This window comes from Chiloscyllium plagiosum, unplaced genomic scaffold (genome assembly GCF_037043375.1).
Source record: "Chiloscyllium plagiosum isolate Xiang-an unplaced genomic scaffold, Cpla_swu_hap1 HiC_scaffold_10, whole genome shotgun sequence".
NCBI classification, from domain to species: Eukaryota; Metazoa; Chordata; class Chondrichthyes; order Orectolobiformes; family Hemiscylliidae; genus Chiloscyllium; species Chiloscyllium plagiosum.
The window spans coordinates 3,053,539-3,071,938 of NW_028270148.1; the positions used below are offsets into that span (position 1 = coordinate 3,053,539).

The 18,400-nt window shown below is 54.7% G+C and overlaps 1 protein-coding gene across 1 annotated transcript in view; it reads left to right on the forward strand.

The window, feature by feature from the left end:
• Positions 1-4,856, forward strand: part of LOC122540108 (junctional adhesion molecule-like) — a 77,646-nt gene extending 72,790 nt beyond the window's left edge. Inside the window, exon 5 of the mRNA XM_087991020.1 lies at positions 4,480-4,856. The gene's annotated coding sequence lies outside the window, so the exon portion shown is untranslated. The remainder of the gene's footprint in view (positions 1-4,479) is intronic.
• Positions 4,857-18,400: the final 13,544 nt, after the last annotated feature.

Genomic DNA, 18,400 nt, shown 5'->3' on the forward strand with positions numbered 1-18,400 from the left:
CAGGTGTCTTTACCCTAGGGTGGAGGAGTTCAAGACCAGGGGTGAGAGGAGAAAGATTTACAAAAGACAGGAGGGACAATTATTTTGCACAGAGAGTGGTTCATGTGTGAAATGAATGTCCAGAGCAAGTGGTGAATGGGACACAGTTGCAATGTTTAGAAACCATTCAGATAAGTGCACGAATAAGAAATGTTTCGGAGGGATATGGGCCAGGTACAGGCAGGTGGGATTAGTTTAGTTTGGAGCTGTGGTCAGCAAGGACTGGTCAGACTGAAGGTGTATGACTCGATGGGTCTAAGCATGAGATCTCCAGTCTTTTTGAGGCAAGTTTTTCCAATGATGAAGGTAACAACCCCACCTCTCATCTCCTTAAAATATTTGCTAAGCAAAAATTAAATTGTTATCATTATTTCCAAGAGATCACATGACAAGAAGCGTTTTGCAATCCAGGGAGTCTCCAAATAGCACAACATGCTGCACTTTCGCCAAGTGGGCTTGGTATATTGACTCATATTCCAAACAATATACGTCAGGATTAGGAAATAGAAGGAGTTACTCGTGTTTGCAGTGGATAGTCTCCGATGTGCTGTTACACTCTAGGACACAACATTAGTGAATATGTGATGGAGCCTGGATTCTCATGTGGATTGCATGAATCAACTTGGGAAATATAACTTGGATGGCGCATTCCGAGAGTTTATTTGGGATAATGCTGAAGAGCAGAGGGTTCGAACACTGAGCAGGGAGTTTTAACCTGGCAATATGCAATGGACAAGATTAATGAAGGGCCTCATCATAAATGAACCTCTGGGGAATAGTGATCATAACGTGATACAAATTTATGTCAATTTGGAGGCAGAGAAGTGTGGAAATAACGTTATTTTCAGAAAGTTGAACAGCAGATATGACGGGGGTATAAGGCTGGCTAAAGTGTATTGGGAAAATGCATTACTCAGCAAAGAAACAGCATTAGACTTTGAAGGAGATATTTCATAAATCTCAGCAGGCGGGGGAAGCCATTCAGCCCCTTAGGTCTGTTCTGTCATTCAGTCAGCAGATGGTTGATCTGATCATTCTCAGCTCCATTTTCTTCTTGTACCCCATGACCCTTGGGTTCCCTGCCCTGATTAAAACTCTGTCTCACCCCAAATCCCCCGACTCGACAGCACTATGAAGGAAATCATTCCACAGCCCACAGATGGACTATCCTCAGTGAGGAGAAGTTCCTCACCTCTGTCTTAAAAAGCAACCCCTTACCCTGAGATGATGCCATCTGCTCTGAGCCTCTCCCCCCCAGGGGAAACATCCTTCGCACGCTGACACTGTCACACCCCCAAAGCTAACTGGCCTGGACTGACTGGTTCTTCGCTCCGTTTTATTTCGAGACAAAGTTGGGATGTTGGTTGTTTTCCAACCCTCTAGGCCTTTTCCAAATTTCAAAGGTTCCTGGAAGATTACTCCCAGTGCATTCACTACCATGGTCGTTACTTCCTTCAATGTTCTCGGATAAATGCCATCAGGTCCAGGGGACTTATCGGTCTTTAGCCTCATTGGTTTGTCCTCCCTGCTCCCCACCGTGTTCCCATCAGCCCTCAGCCCTGGAACCGGTTCCACAGCCGGGGAGACCGCCTCAATTCACTCCCATTTGTCTGACGATTACTCCCACAATCTCCTGCCGTTCAGGAAGAATAGCACAGCCCTGTCCTGCCCTTCCTGTTTCCATCCCAGACACCGATCAGGAACTGATGGGGAAAGGAGAGCCCCACAATCAGAGGCTTCCTGTTCACTGCTTCAGGAAATTTCCACATCAGGTTTAATTGTTCATCTTCCTAACTCCATGGTCAGAGTTTCAATAAAATATCCCAGACCACACTGCACAGTGTCAGCTGCTACAGGGCCCAGAGAGAGTGAGTGCCTGTGGGGGAGAGGGAGAGAGAGAGAGAGAGAGAGAGAGCAGGAAAGGAAAAGGGGACAGCAGGAGGCTGGCACTGAACTGGACAGGAAATAACAGGCTGAAAATGTGTTGCTGGAAAAGTGCAGCAGGTCAGGCAGCATCCAAGGAACAGGAGAATTGACGTTTCGGGCATGAACCCTTCTTCAGGAATGAGGAAAGTGTGTCCAGCAGGCTAAGATAAAAGGTCGGGAGGAGGGACTTGGGGGAGGGGCGTTGGAAATGCGATAGGTGGAAGGAGGTCAAGGTGAGGGTGATAGGCCAGAGTGGGGGTGGGCGCGGTGAGGGGGGAGTATACAGAAGGGAATGGGCAGGGGGGAGTATACAGAGAGAATGGGCAAGGGGGTGTATACAGAGGGAATGGGCAGGGGGGTGTATACAGGGGGAATGGGCAGGGGGGAGTATACAGGGGAATGGGCAGGGGGAGTATACAGGGGAAAGGGCAGGGGGGAGTATACAGGGGGAATGGGCAGGGGGGAGTATACAGGGGGAATGGGCAGGGGGGAGTATACAGGGGGAATGGGCAGGGGGGAGTATACAGGGGAAAGGGCAGGGGGGAGTATACAGGGGGAATGGGCAGGGGGGAGTATACAGGGGGAATGGGCAGGGGGGGGTATACAGGGGGAATGGGCATGGGGAAGTATACAGGGGGAATGGGCAGGGGGGAGTATACAGGGGGAATGGGCAGGGGGGAGTATACAGGGGGAATGGGCGGGGGGGAGTATACAGGGGGAATGGGCAGCGGGGAGTATACAGGGGGAATGGGCAGGTGGGAGTATACAGGGGGAATGGGCAGGGGGGAGTATACGGGGGAATGGGCAGGGGGGAGTATACGGGGGAATGGGCAGGGGGGAGTATACAGGGGGAATGGGCAGGGGGGAGTATACAGGGGGAATGGGCAGGGGGGAGTATACAGAGGGAATGGGCAGGGGGGAGTATACAGGGGGAATGGGCAGGGGGGAGTATACAGGGGGAATGGGCAGGGGGGAGTATACGGGGGAATGGGCAGGGGGGAGTATACAGGGGGAATGGGCAGGGGGGAGTATACAGGGGGAATGGGCAGAGGGGAGTATACGGGGGAATGGGCAGGGGGGAGTATACAGAGGGAATGGGCAGGGGGGAGTATACAGGGGGAATGGGCAGGGGAGAGTATACAGGGGGAATGGGCGGGGGGAGTATACAGGGGGAATGGGCAGGGGGGAGTATACAGGGGGAATGGGCAGGGGGGAGTATACAGGGGGAATGAGCAGGGCGGAGTATACAGGGGGAATGGGCAGGGGAGAGTATACAGGGGGAATGGGCGGGGGGAGTATACAGGGGGAATGGGCAGGGGGGAGTATACAGGGGGAATGGGCAGGGGGGAGTATACAGGGGGAATGAGCAGGGGGGAGTATACAGGGGGAATGGGCAGGGGGGAGTATACAGGGGGAATGGGCAGGGGGGAGTATACAGGGGGAATGAGCAGGGGGGAGTATACAGGGGGAATGGGCAGGGGAGACTATACAGGGGGAATGAGCAGGGGGGAGTATACAGGGGGAATGGGCAGGGGGAGTATACAGGGGGAATGGGCAGAGGGGGAGTATACAGGGGGAATGGGCAGGGGGGAGTTTTCGGGGGAATGGGCAGGGGGGAGTATACAGGGGGAATGGACAGGGGGAGTATAGAGGGGGAATGGGCAGGGGGGTGTATACAGGGGGAATGGGCAGGGGGGAGTATACAGGGGGAATGGGCAGGGGGGAGTATACAGGGGGAATGGGCAGGGGGGAGTATACAGGGGGAATGGGCAGAGGGGAGTATACGGGGGAATGGGCAGGGGGGAGTATACAGGGGGAATGGGCAGAGGGGAGTATACGGGGGAATGGGCAGGGGGGAGTATATGGGGGAATGGGCAGAGGGGAGTATACGGGGGAATGGGCAGGGGGGAGTATACAGGGGGAATGGGCAGGGGGGAGTATACAGGGGGAATGGGCAGGGGGGAGTATACGGGGGAATGGGCAGAGGGGGGTATACGGGGGAATGGGCAGGGGGGAGTATACAGGGGGAATGGGCAGGGGGGAGTATACAGGGGGAATGGGCAGGGGGGAGTATACAGGGTGAATGGGCAGGGGGGAGTATACAGTGGGAATGGGCAGAGGGGAGTATACGGGGGAATGGGCAGGGGGGAGTATACAGGGGGAATGGGCAGGGGGGAGTATACAGGGGGAATGGGCAGGGGGGAGTATACAGGGGGAATGGGCAGGGGGGAGTATACAGGGGGAATGGGCAGAGGGGAGTATACGGGGGAATGGGCAGGGGGGAGTATACAGGGGGAATGGGCAGGGGGGAGTATACAGGGGGAATGGGCAGGGGGGAGTATACAGGGGGAATGGGCAGGGGGGAGTATACGGGGGAATAGGCAGGGGGGAGAGGAGAGTATTCAACAGACAGTGGGCAGTGAGCATTCAAGTTATTCGGACAGAATTAAATTCAGACCTTTTTAACAATAAATCAAGTGCCACTGACGATCTGATGTTTGTGTGATGTTGCAGGAGATGATGGGCAGGTGCATTACGCTGAACTCCAATTCCGACAGGTCACCCAGCGCCCACCCAGGACACAGACAGTGACAGATCCAGACTCCGAGTACGCGGCTGTCAAACACACATAGTCTCCTGGATGTATCCATCACTATTGCTGCAGGTAACCCACTCTCTGGATCCTCACCTCCCCAATTACTGAGCAGCATCCAACCCAGACTCTGTAAAACCTGAGATGGCTGAGCACTCAGACCCTCTCAGATCCTGAGATTATTGGGCACACAGACCCTCCCAGACCCTGAGATTACTAGGCACTCAGACCCTCACAGACCCTGGGATTACTGGGCACTCAGACCCTCCCAGACCCTGAGATTATTGGGCACTCAGACCCTCCCAGACCCTGGGATTACTGGACACTCAGACCCTCCCTGACCCTGAGATTACTGGGAACTCAGACCCTCCCTGACCCTGAGATTACTAGGCACTCAGACCCTCACAGACCCTGGGATTACTGGGCACTCAGACCCTCCCAGACCCTGAGATTATTGGGCACTCAGACCCTCCCAGACCCTGTGATTACTGGGCACTCAGACCCTGGGATTACTGGGCACTCAGACGTTCCCAGACCCTGAGATTACTGGGTACTCAGACCTTCCCAGACCCTAAGATTACTGGGCACTCAGACCTTCCCTGACCCTGAGATTACTGGGCACTCAGACCCTCACAGACCCTGACATTACTGGGCACTCAGACCCTCACAGACACTGACATTACTGGGCACTCAGACCCTCTCAGACCCTGAGATTACTGGGCACTCAGACCTTCCCAGACCCTGAGATTACTGGGCACTCAGACCCTCCCAGACCCTGAGGTTACTGGTGCTCAGACCCTCTCAGACCCTGAGATTACTGGGCACTCAGACCCTCCCAGACCTTGAGATTACTGGGCGCTCAGACCCTCTCAGACCCTGGGATTACTGGGCACTCAGACCCTCTCAGACCCTGAGATTACTGGGCACTCAGACCTTCCCAGACCCTGAGATTACTGGGCACTCAGACCCTCTCAGACCCTGAGATTACTGGGCACTCAGACCTTCCCAGACCCTGAGATTACTGGGCACTCAGACCTTCCCAGACCCTGAGATTACTGGGCACTCAGACCTTCCCAGACCCTGGGATTACTGGGCACTCAGACCTTCCCTGACCCTGAGATTACTGGGCACTCAGACCTTCACAAACCCTGACATTACTGGGCACTCAGACCTTCGCAGACCCTGAGATTACTGGGCACTCAGACCCTCCCAGACCCTGAGGTTACTGGTGCTCAGACCCTCTCAGACCCTGAGATTACTGGGCACTCAGACCCTCCCAGACCTTGAGATTACTGGGCGCTCAGACCCTCTCAGACCCTGGGATTACTGGGCACTCAGACCCTCTCAGACCCTGAGATTACTGGGCACTCAGACCTTCCCAGACCCTGAGATTACTGGGCACTCAGACCTTCCCTGACCCTGAGATTACTGGGCACTCAGACCTTCCCAGACCCTGAGATTACTGGGCACTCAGACCTTCCCTGACCCTGAGATTACTGGGCACTCAGACCTTCCCAGACCCTGAGATTACTGGGCACTCAGACCCTCCCAGACCCTGAGATTACTGGGCACTCAGACCCTCACAGACCCTGAGATTACTGGGCACTCAGACCTTCCCAGACCCTGAGATTACTGGTCACTCAGACCTTCCCAGACCCTGAGATTACTGGGCACTCAGACCCTCCCAGACCCTGGGATTACTGGGCACTCAGACCTTCCCAGACCCTAAGATTACTGGGCACTCAGACCTTCCCTAACCCTGAGATTACTGGGCACTCAGACCCTCCCTGACCCTGAGATTATTGGGCACTCAGACCCTCCCAGACCCTGGGACTACTGGACACTCTGACCCTCCCTGACCCTGAGATTACGGGGCACTCACACCTTCCCAGGCCCTGAGATTATTGGGCACTCAGACCCTCCCAGACCCTGGGACTACTGGACACTCTGACCCTCCCTGACCCTGAGATTACTGGCCAGTCAGACCCTCCCTGACCCTGAGATTACGGGGCACTCAGACCCTCCCTGTCCCTGGGATTACTGGGCACTCATATCCTCCCAGACCCTGAGATTATTGGGCACTCAGACCCTCCCAGACCTTGAGATTATTGGGCACTCAGACCCTCCCAGATCCTGAGATTACTGGGCACTCAGACCCTGGGATTACTGGGCACTCAGACCTTCCCAGACCCTGAGATTACTGGGTACTCAGACCTTCCCAGACCCTAAGATTACTGGGCACTCAGACCTTCCCAGACCCTGAGATTACTGGGCACTCAGACCTTCCCAGACCCTAAGATTACTGGGTACCCAGACCTTCCCAGACCCTGAGATTACTGGGCACTCAGACCTTCCCTGACCCTAAGATTACTGGGCATTCAGACCTTCCCTGACCCTGAGATTACTGGGCACTCAGACCGTCACAGACCCTGAGATTACTGGGCACTCAGACCTTCCCAGACCCTGAGATTACTGGGCACTCAGACCCTCACAGACCCTGAGATTACTGGGCGCTCAGACCCTCTCAGACCCTGAGATTACTGGGCACTCAGACCCTCCCAGACCCTGAGATTACTGGGCGCTCAGACCCTCCCAGACCCTGAGATTACTGGGCACTCAGACCTTCCCTGACCCTGAGATTACTGGGCACTCAGACCTTCCCAGACCCTAAGATTACTGGGCATTCAGACCTTCCCTGACCCTGAGATTACTGGGCACTCAGACCGTCACAGACCCTGAGATTACTGGGCACTCAGACCTTCCCAGACCCTGAGATTACTGGGCACTCAGACCCTCACAGACCCTGAGATTACTGGGCGCTCAGACCCTCTCAGACCCTGAGATTACTGGGCACTCAGACCCTCCCAGACCCTGAGATTACTGGGCGCTCAGACCCTCTCAGACCCTGGGATTACTGGGCACTCACACCTTCCCAGACCCTGAGATTAGTGGGCACGCAGACCTTCTCAGACCCTGAGATTACTGGGCACTCAGACCTTCCCAGACCCTGAGATTACTGGGCACTCAGACCTTCCCTGACCCTGAGATTACTGGGCACTCAGACCCTCTCAGACCCTGAGATTACTAGGCACTCAGACCCTCCCAGACCCTGAGATTACTGGGCGCTCAGACCCTCTCAGACCCTGGGATTACTGGGCACTCACACCTTCCCAGACCCTGAGATTAGTGGGCACTCAGACCTTCTCAGACCCTGAGATTACTGGGCACTCAGACCTTCCCAGACCCTGAGATTACTGGGCACTCAGACCTTCCCTGACCCTGAGATTACTGGGCACTCAGACCCTCCCAGACCCTGAGATTACTGGGCACTCAGACCCTCACAGACCCTAAGATTACTGGGCACTCAGACCCTCACTGACCCTGAGATTACTGGGCACTCAGACCTTCCCAGACCCTGAGATTACTGGGCACTCAGACCTTCCCAGACCCTGAGATTCCTGGGCACTCAGACCTTCCCAGACCCTGAGATTACTGGGCACTCAGACCTTCCCAGACCCTGAGAGTCCTGGGCACTCAGACCTTCCCAGACCCTGAGATTACTGGGCGCTCAGACCCTCCCAGACCCTGGGATTACTGGGCACTCAGACCTTCCCAGACCCTGACCGTCCCTGACCCCGGGATTATTGGATTGTCCCATGAGGAGAGATTGTGGAGACTGGGTCGTTATTCTCTTGTGTTTGAAAGAATGAGGAGATCTCCATGAAACCCCCACTTTCTCACATTGATTGATGGGGCAGGTGTGGATCCAATGTTACTCCCGTTGGGATTTACAACCAGGGAGCTCCGTCCCAGGATTCCGGGGCAGCTCTTTTCTATCTGAGATGCGGAGGAATTTCTTCATCCAGGGAGGGAGGGAGATGAATCCTTGGAATTCTGTTTCCCAGAGGCCGTGGAAGCTCAATCTTTGAGGAAATTCCCGACTGAAATTGTTAGTTTTCTCATTTTTAATGGATCTTCGGGATTGTGAAGGCGTATGATGCTGAGGTGCAGGATCAGCCATGATTATATACTGAACATATCAACATCTCTCAGCAACTGACTGCATCCCTCTCACAACCTGCCCTTCCACCTATTTTCGTGATTTGGAAATGTTCCTCTCGTTCATTCATTTCCTTTTTCTTGGCCATTAATGTACATTGGGAAAAGCTGTGGTCCCAGCATTGAATCCTGAGGAACCCATTGGTCATGGAGCACCATCGTGTAAAAGAGACCCTTACCCCCCTCACCATTTCCTGCTCATGAGCTAATTCTCTCGTCCCACCAATATTCTCCCTCCAACCCCACGGGCTCTGATCTTGTGGCTTTACCTTTTGTGAGGTTCCTCATCAAACACCTTCTGAAAGCTGAGAGAGTGCTGCTGGAAAAGCACAGCAGGGTCAGGCAGCATCCGAGGAGCAGGAGAGTCAACGTTTCGGACATAAGCCTTTCATCAGGAATGCTCATCCATTTTGTATCGGGCTGTCCCATTGGCTGTTTTCCTGTTCAATGATTATTTCAAACTGATAACCAATGGACCCACTGTCTCTCTGCAGCTCCCTGTTTTAGGATGAAGTCAGGGCCTGGGGCACTCTCTACCTTTCGCCCCATTAGTTTGTCTCATGGTGATGGTAGTTAATTCCTCCCTCCCCCAACCCCCCCATATTCTTTCATCTCAATGGGATGTTTAAAGTGTCCATCACCATGAAGATTGATGCAAAATCTCTGTTTAACTCCTCTCCCATTTCCTTTTTCCCCAAATCCGTTTCCCCAGATTCGTTTTCTAAGGGGCCTGTGTGAACTTTGACCTCTCTCTTTCTTTTTATACATTTAAAGAAGCTCATCCTCCTGTCCCTGACCACTGACCCTGTTCGAGGTTGTTAATCTGAGGGGTGTGGCTGCTTTCTGAAGCAGTTCACTCTCATGTAAATCTCCCCCCACCCCTCCCTGATGGTCTGGGCTCATCAAACTGTGAGCCAGAGTTCCTCAAACAGCCAACACCAGTGACCAGTGTGCTCCCCATGAGCCACAGGAAGGTCCTCCAGCTCCCACCTCATGCAGTTCCAATCCCGCACCGAGCTCTGCCTCTCTGTGTTAATGTCTTTGTTCTGAATTTGTTTCATTTTAAGCATTTCCTCTTGTTTATTTTTAGTTTGTAATTGGTCAATAGTTCCGCTATTTACTCTCTGTCTGAAAGTGACTGATAATAGAGTGAAATTGTGACGGGTTTTCTCGCTGATGCTGATGTTGTGGGATTTGGAACTATCTCATTAAAGCTAACCACTGGATAACTTCCAACAGGCTCACAGTGTTCCGTGAATTCAGGGGTTTGGGAATAATTGGATCGTCTGGAGTGATTGAGGATGGGAATGAGGAATCTGTGTCGATGAAAGCATTTGTGGAGAAAGCTATTCCCAGATCCCAATCACCTGACCCAATGAGATTCGGCAATAAAACGCCGGGGGGAGAGTTGAGGATGTGGGTGGGGATTGGGAGGGGGGTGGGGGGAAAGCATCCTTATTCATGTTGTGAGTGAAGCTCAGAATGGATCAGATTGGCACCTCAACAAGGAAGGGGTCGGTGGGGAGGAGGAACGTGGGTGGGTGGTATTGGGGGTGGGTGGGTGAGGGGCTAGGCTTGGTGGGGGATGGAGGGATTGTTGGTGACAGGCTCCAAACCTTCATTCTCCTCCATTCTGTGAAAGGCAGCTCCTGGGGAGGGGGGCTCTGTGACCGAGTCAGTCTGACAGGTAAGGTCAAGGCAGATTCCCCCCATAGCCAACCGTCCCCCATCCTGCCCCCAGGATTTCTCACAGAGTTGGGTCACTCCCCATCGCCTGGGGCAGAAGGAGCGATTCTGCTCCCTCAAGGGACAGACATCCAGCCGGATACCCCCTTCCTTTTGAAAGTTGGGTTCAAACCCCGGCCTTGATCTGCAAACCCAAGGCGGACATTTACAAATCTTCACGGAGAGATAGGGAGAGGGGAAAAGGGATAGAGTGGGAGGGATTATGATGGAGAAGGAGGGAATGGGAAAGACAGGGAGGGAATGGAGAGAGTGGGGAGGAATGGGATCGAGAGAGGGGAAATGGGATAGAGAGGGAAAGGGGTAGGGGTGGAATGGGATAGACAGAGGGAAAGGGATAGAGAAGGAATGGGGTAAAGAGTGAGGGAACGGGATAGAGAGGGAGGGAATGGGATAAAGAGAGAGGGAATGGGATAGAGGGAGAGGGAATTGATAGAGGGGGAATGGGATAGAAAGGAAAGGAAGGGAATGGGATAGAGAGGGAGGGAATGGGAGAGAAAGAGGGTGAATGGGATAGTGAGTGAGGGAATTGGACAGAGAGAAGGAGGGAATAGTACAGAGAGGGAGGGAATGGGATAGAGAGTGAGAGAATGGGATAGAGAGGGAGGGAAAGGGTTAGAGGGGGCAATGGATGGAGAGTGATGGAATGGGATGGGGGAATGGGATAGAGTTGGAGAGAATGGTATAAAGAGGGAGGGAATGGGAGAAAGAGAGAGACAGGGGTGAATGGGACAGTGAGTGAGGGATTTGAACAGAGAGAGGGAGGGAATGGGAATGAGAGGGTGGGAATGTGATAGAGAGAGGAGGGAATAGGTTAGAGAGTGAGGGAATTGGACAGAGAGAGGGGGCAATGCGATAGAGAGTGAGGCAATGGGATGGAGAGGGAAGAATGGGAGAGAGATGGCTGATGGGAAGAGGGAAACCATCGAAGTCTGTGCTTGTTGGGAAAAAGCTGAATAGAATTGGTTTGAATTGCAGGAATGGAAAGGAATAGCTGTAATTTATTGGGTAAATTTCTTTGCTGCCATGTTTTGGAAAGCCGACCTGAAAGCACTTAGTTTCAATGCTTTCAGAAAAACAAAATAACCCCCTGAATCTAACGATGAGTAAAACTGCAAAACTCCTGTTTGATCCAGCTGTGGGGGATATCCCGGAGACTCGACAAGGATTGAAGGAGGTTGTGCAGTGACGGTGCGGTGTGCTCAGGAACAGCAAGGATGTGATGGTTTACACAGGCCGATGGATCCCAGAGACACTGGGAATCTGAAAGGGATCCTTTCTAACCTGTGGCACAGAGTCTTGTAGCAAACTCAACACCAGGGAACCTGCTGGCATCTACTGGAGAACAAGAGGAACTGTCTGAATATCTGCGGTCTGTACTCCCTCCCTCCCCCGCCCCTTCCTGAGGATTATTCCAACAGAGCCAAGTCAGGGCCTTGCATCTTTAACAGCCAACTTTGATTTTAAAATGCTGATCTGTGCTTCCCATCTGTCCAGTCAGACTGTACTGATATCTATTAATACCTGTGGAAAGTTACAGGCGATGCAGCACCTGACTGGCATTGCTGACTAGCTCCGTTGGCTGGATAGCTGCTTGGGACAGGGGCTGGCAGATACAGTGTGGGTCCAATTCCTTCTCAACGTGGCCCCCTTAACGCTAGCCCATCCCCACCCCCAGCCGAGCTATGGTGACCCTTAGAGTAATACCCCCAGCTGTTCTCTCCCTCAGTCACTAATCTTAGAATCATAGAATCCTGACAGTGTTGAAACAGGCCCTTCAGCCCAAAAAACAAGCCCACACCGACCCTCCAAAGAGTATCCCACCCAGACCCTTCCCCTAACCTATTACACTACACCTACTATGGTGACTTCACGATGCACCTCAGATCTGACAGACATGAAGTCTTCCCCATCCCTGTCATTACCATCAAATGTAGCCCCTCAGGGTGAATATTAGTCCCTCCTGGGGACAGGGTGAATGTAAGGCCCCCATTCAGCCTGAGTTCAGGGGGCTGCAGCGTTTGACCATCTGCTGTGTGGATAAACAAACTCAGGCCATTCACCAGTGACTCCTTGTGGCTGATATCCCCACATTCCTATCACTCTCAGGAGCTCCCTCAGAAAAACCCGATCAATCTCAATCTTGCGGGGCGGTGGGGGGACAGGGGGCTACGGTTTTCACTGTGTAACAAAGTAATTCCTGACTTCACTCCTGAATCACTTTGCTCCCAAACTTTAAACCAACACCAACTCCAACATCAGAGGAAGTCATTGCCCCCCTCTCCCACCCACTGGTCCACTACAAGTGGACCGACCCTTCCCCTCAACCTTTAACAATTACAGCAAACCAGGTGTCATCCAGGAACCCTGCCCTAATAACACATCCCCCTCAGGGTCATGTTGAGCTGAAAATGTGTTGCTGGAAAAGCGCAGCAGGTCAGGCAGCATCCAAGGAACAGGAGAATCGACGTTTCGGGCATAAGCCCTTCTTCAGGAAACATTCCTGAAGAAGGGCTTATGCCTGAAACATTGATTGGCTTCACTTACTGGAATTCAGAAATTGAGTAGTGACCCTGGCCTGGGGAGGTGGGCACTGGACTCCTAAATTGATGTGTGACTTTTAAGCTGCCATGTCTGGGCCTGAGGAAATTGGTGGGAAAGTAAGTGAACTGGCAGCCGGAAATTCGGTCCTAAACAGCGTGGACTGGAAGTCGTCACCTGTGCGAAATTAATTACCTGAACTTTTACCTTAACTTGGCCCAGGCGTGATTCACCTTGAGCCAGAACTGCTGTCACAAACCTGTTCTAGCCAGGAGAAAGGCAGTCGGGTAGAGAAAGTTAGGCACAGTACAGATTAGATTAGATTACTTACACCGTGTGGGTGGCACGGTGGCACAGTGGTTAGCACTGCTGCCTCACAGCGCCAGAGACCCGGGTTCAATTCCCGCCTCAGGCGACTGACTGTGTGGAGTTTGCACGTTCTCCCCGTGTCTGCGTGGGTTTCCTCCGGGTGCTCCGGTTTCCTCCCACAGTCCAAAGATGTGCAGGTCAGGTGAATTGGCCATACCAAATTGCCCGTAGTGTTAGATTAGGGGTATGGGCGGGTTGCGCTTCGGCGGGTCGGTGTGGACTTGTTGGGCTGAAGGGCCTGTTTCCACACTGTAATGTAACCTAATCTAAAAAAATCTAGTCTACAGGAGAGACCACTCATCAAATTCTCGCTTTACTCCTGATACACCCACAGCTGGAACAACATTGACTCGGGTCCAGCTGTGTTGTACTGTCCTGTGGTTTCTAAGTGTTTGTTTGGGGTGTGTTTGCTTGTTCTGTCCTTACTAAGTGCTTTGGCTGTGTTTGTTCAGCACTGAAGAGTTTGTTTACTTTGTGGTCAGCGATGACACACTTGAGTAACTTTTATTGCCTAGCCTGTCAATCACTCACTGCCTGTGTTCTGTTAGCTCTCTATCACTCTCTATCTAAACCTAAAATACAGCACTTAGAAATCATCCCAAGATGTCCAGGGCGCCATAGGGGGCACAGCCATCCACCGTCCGCTGGGAGATGTCAGCTGTGGGAGCTGGGCAACCCCAAACACGTGGTGAGAACAGCCCGGAGCCGAAAATGAACAAGAGTACCCTGAAAAGGCATGGTCAATACTTAGACAAGGTAGGAGATGCTCTTGTTACACCTTGGTCACCGGCAGACACTGTGCTAAAAGACACAGGGACCAGCCATTACATTATCCCCTTCACAAGGGACCTTTACACCTGGTCCCATGGGAACCGGCTCCGGCAAAATTGATTACTGGACCACGGCCATTGCAGGGGGGCACGGGGATCCCTCATGGGACACTGTCTACATGTTGCAGCATCTGGCAAAATGTCAGGACATTGGCAAACATCACCAGCCCCCTAAAGTTAAAGCCTGCAGCAACCCAGTGTCTGCAGAAAACAGACAACCCCCTGCCAGACTTCACTGCCCGCTTCAGGGAGGTCTGGGTCTCTCCACCAGGCATCCCCAACACAGACAATGAGAAGCTGGCTGGACAGACCCTCGTCAATCGCATGCTCACTACACATGCCCATGTTTACAAGCTACACAACCTCACCGACAAAGTCCTGGGGGGGACACCTGAACCACACGCAATAACCTGGATAGGAATGGACCGTCCACCACAACAAGACAGACAGGGGGCAATCCCCCGAATTGCATAGCCAGACTAGTACAGAGACCCACCCCAGGGACACAGCCAGACTAGTACAGAGACCCGCCCCAGGGACACAGCCAGACTAGTACAGGGACCCACCTCAGGGACACAGCCAGACTAGTACAGGGACCCACCCCAGGGACACAGCCAGACTCGTACAGAGACCCACCCCAGGGACACAGCCAGACTAGTACAGGGACCCGCCCCTGGGACACAGCCAGACTAGTACAGAGACCCGCCCCAGGGACACAGCCAGACTAGTACAGAGACCCGCCCCAGGGGCACAGCCAGACTAGTACAGAGATCCACCCCAGGGACACAGCCAGACTAGTACAGAGACCCGCCCCAGGGACACAGCCAGACTAGTACAGAGACCCGGCCCAGGGACACAGCCAGACTCGTACAGAGACCCACCCCAGGGACACAGCCAGACTAGTACAGAGACCCACCCCAGGGACACAGCCAGACTAGTACAGAGACCCACCCCAGGGACACAGCCAGACTAGTACAGGGACCCGCCCCAGGGACACAGCCAGACTAGTACAGAGACCCACCCCAGGGACACAGCCAGACTAGTACAGAGACACACCCCAGGGACACAGCCAGACTAGTACAGAGACCCACCCCAGGGACACAGCCAGACTAGTACAGGGACCCACCCCAGGGACACAGCCAGACTAGTACAGAGACCCGCCCCATGGACACAGCCAGACTAGTACAGAGACCCGCCCCAGGGACACAGCCAGACTAGTACAGAGACCCGCCCCAGGGACACAGCCAGACTAGTACAGGGACCCACCCCAAGGACACAGCCAGACTAGTACAGGGACCCACCCCAGGGACACAGCCAGACTAGTACAGGGACCCACCCCAGGGACACAGCCAGACTAGTACAGAGACCCACCCCAGGGACACAGCCAGACTAGTACAGAGACCCACCCCAGGGACACAGCCAGACGAGTACAGAGACCCACCCCAGGGACACAGCCAGACTAGTACAGGGACGCACCCCAGAGACACAGCCAGACTAGTACAGAGACCCGCCCCAGGGACACAGCCAGACTAGTACAGAGACCCGCCCCAGGGACACAGCCAGACTAGTACAGGGACCCGCCCCAGGGGCACAGCCAGACTAGTACAGAGACCCACCCCAGGGACACAGCCAGACTAGTACAGGGACCCGCCCCAGGGACACAGCCAGACTAGTACAGAGACCCACCCCAGGGGCACAGCCAGACTAGTACAGAGACCCGCCCCAGGGACACAGCCAGACTAGTACAGAGACCCACCCCAGGGGCACAGCCAGACTAGTACAGAGACCCACCCCAGGGACACAGCCAGACTAGTACAGGGACCCGCCCCAGGGACACAGCCAGACTAGTACAGAGACCCACCCCAGGGGCACAGCCAGACTAGTACAGAGACCCACCCCAGGGGCACAGCCAGACTAGTACAGGGACCCATCCAGGGACACAGCCAGACTAGTACAGAGACCCACCCCAGGGACACAGCCAGACTAGTACAGAGACCCACCCCAGGGACACAGCCAGACTAGTACAGAGACCCACCCCAGGGACACAGCCAGACTAGTACAGGGACCCACCCCAGGGACACAGCCAGACTAGTACAGGGACCCACCTCAGGGACACAGCAAGACTAGTACAGGGACCCACCCCAAGGACACAGCCAGACTAGTACAGAGACCCACCCCAGGGGCACAGCCAGACTAGTACAGAGACCCACCCCAGGGGCACAGCCAGACTAGTACAGGGACCCACCCCAGGGACACAGCCAGACTAGTACAGAGACCCGCCCCAGGGACACAGCCAGACTAGTACAGAGACCCGCCCCAGGGACACAGCCAGACTAGTACAGAGACCCACCCCAGGGACACAGCCAGACTAGTACAAAGACCCACCCCAGGGACACAGCCAGACTAGTACAGAGACCCACCCCAGGGACACAGCCAGACTAGTACAGGAAACAACCCCAGGGACACAGCCAGACTAGTACAGAGACCCACCCCAGGGACACAGCCAGACTAGTACAGAGACCCACCCCAGGGACACAGTCAGACTAGTACAGAGACACACCCCAGGGACACAGCCAGACTAGTACAGGGACCCACCCCAGGGACACAGCCAGACTAGTACAGGGACCCGACCCAGGGACACAGCCAGACTAGTTCAGAGACCCACCCCAGGGACACAGCCAGACTAGTACAGAGACACACCCCAGGGACACAGCCAGACTAGTACAGGGACCCACCCCAGGGACATAGCGAGACTAGTACAGAGACCCACCCCAGGGACACAGCCAGACTAGTACAGAGACCCGTCCCAGGGACACAGTCAGACTAGTACAGAGACCCGCCCCAGGGACACAGCCAGACTAGTACAGAGACCCGCCCCAGGGACACAGCCAGACTAGTACAGAGACCCACCCCAGGGACACAGCCAGACTAGTACAGAGACCCACCCCAGGGACACAGCCAGACTAGTACAGGGACCCACCCCAGGGGCACAGCCAGACTAGTACAGAGACCCACCCCATGGACACAGCCAGACTCGTACAGGGAACAACCCCAGGGACACAGCCAGACTAGTACAGACACCCACCCCAGGGACACAGCCAGACTAGTACAGAGACCCACCCCAGGGACACAGCCAGACTAGTACAGGGACCCGCCCCAGGGACATAGCCAGACTAGTACAGAGACCCACCCCAGGGACACAGCCAGACTAGTACAGAGACCCACCCCAGGACACAGCCAGACTAGTACAGGGAACAACCCCAGGGACACAGCCAGACTAGTACAGAGACCCGCCCCAGGGACACAGCCAGACTAGTACAGAGACCCACCCCAGGGACACAGCCAGACTAGTAAAGGGACCCGCCCCAGGGACACAGCCAGACTCATACAGGGACCCACCCCAGGGACACAGCCAGACTAGTACAGGGACCCACCCCAGGGACACAGCCAGACTAGTACAGAGACCCACCCCAGGGACACAGCCAGACTAGTGCAGGGACCCGCCCCAGGGACACAGCCAGACTAGTACAGAGACCCACCCCAGGGGCACAGCCAGACTTGTACAGAGACCCACCCCAGGGACACAGCCAGACTTGTACAGAGACCCACCCCAGGGACACAGCCAGACTAGTACAGAGACCCACCCCAGGGGCACAGCCAGACTAGTACAGAGACCCACCCCAGGGACACAGTCAGACTAGTACAGAGACCCACCCCAGGGACACAGCCAGACTAGTACAGGGACCCACCCCAGGGACACAGCCAGACTAGTACAGAGACCCACCCCAGGGACACAGCCTGACTAGTACAGGGACCCGCCCCAGGGACACAGCCAGACTAGTACAGAGACCCACCCCAGGGACACAGCCAGACTAGTACAGAGACCCACCCCAGGGACACAGCCAGACTAGTACAGGGACCCGCCCCAGGGACACAGCCAGACTAGTACAGAGACCCGCCCCAGGGACACAGCCAGACTCGTACAGAGACCCACCCCAGGGACACAGCCAGACTAGTACAGAGACCCACCCCAGGGACACAGCCAGACTAGTACAGAGACCCGCCCCAGGGACACAGCCAGACTAGTACAGAGACCCGCCCCAGGGACACAGCCAGACTCGTACAGAGACCCACCCCAGGGGCACAGCCAGACTAGTACAGGGACCCACCCCAGGGACACAGCCAGACTAGTACAGGGACCCACCCCAGGGATACAGCCAGACTAGTACAGGGACCCACACCAGGGACACAGCCAGACTAGTACAGAGACCCACCCCAGGGACACAGCCAGACTAGTACA